The sequence below is a fragment of the Myotis davidii genome, unplaced genomic scaffold (genome assembly GCF_000327345.1).
Source record: "Myotis davidii unplaced genomic scaffold, ASM32734v1 scaffold4, whole genome shotgun sequence".
NCBI lineage: Eukaryota > Metazoa > Chordata > Mammalia > Chiroptera > Vespertilionidae > Myotis > Myotis davidii.
In genome coordinates, this window is record NW_006294707.1 from 906,274 (window position 1) to 906,913 (window position 640).

The window sequence follows — 640 nt, forward strand, 5'->3', positions numbered from 1 at the left end:
AGCGCGAACTGGATCGCGCCATGTGCCGGCGGCGGCCCCACGGCTGACAAAGGCGACGGGCTCGCTGCTTCCTGAGTCGGGGGGAGGGAGCGGGCCCGGGAGCAGCCTCGGTCCCACGCGGACGGCCCACTCCAACCCTCACCCCGCGCACCGGGTCACACCCCAGTCCTCAACCCACTGGGCCACCCCAACACCCCCCACAGACACCCTCGCCCAAAGGAAACCTCACCGGGCTCCCGGCTCTGTACCCCCAGGGGACGAAGGGAATGGGGGGAGCACAGTCCCCAGCCCCTTCGCCCTCCAATGGGTATGGAGGCATGAGGTTGGCCATTCCCCTCCCCCACCCGAGGTGCCCTCCTGCTCGCCCCCCTCCACCTCCATTGGTTGTGAAATATCTGAAGGGCAAACCCACCCTCAGGATTACACTCTGAACCCCAAGAACCTCCCTCCCGGACTCCCCACCGCTGGTGAAACACTAAACGACTGGCAACATCCCCGCTCAAGGGCCCTTCTTACCTGGGTCTTGGGGCCTTCCAGGGGGGATCCAGTGTCCCCTCGGCTTGGTGTGGGGGAAGATGTAATCCGGGGTGTCACCCCCCACCCCGGAAACTGAAGCTGTGTGGGGGAGGGGGCGTAGCCC

At 66.6% G+C, this 640-nt stretch overlaps 1 protein-coding gene across 1 annotated transcript in view; it reads right to left on the reverse strand.

Annotated features, from left to right (window-relative positions):
* BRD2 (bromodomain containing 2) overlaps window positions 1–630 on the reverse strand; it is an 11,268-nt gene extending 10,638 nt beyond the window's left edge. The window contains exon 1 of the mRNA XM_015567478.1: window positions 517–630. The gene's annotated coding sequence lies outside the window, so the exon portion shown is untranslated. The remainder of the gene's footprint in view (window positions 1–516) is intronic.
* Window positions 631–640: the final 10 nt, after the last annotated feature.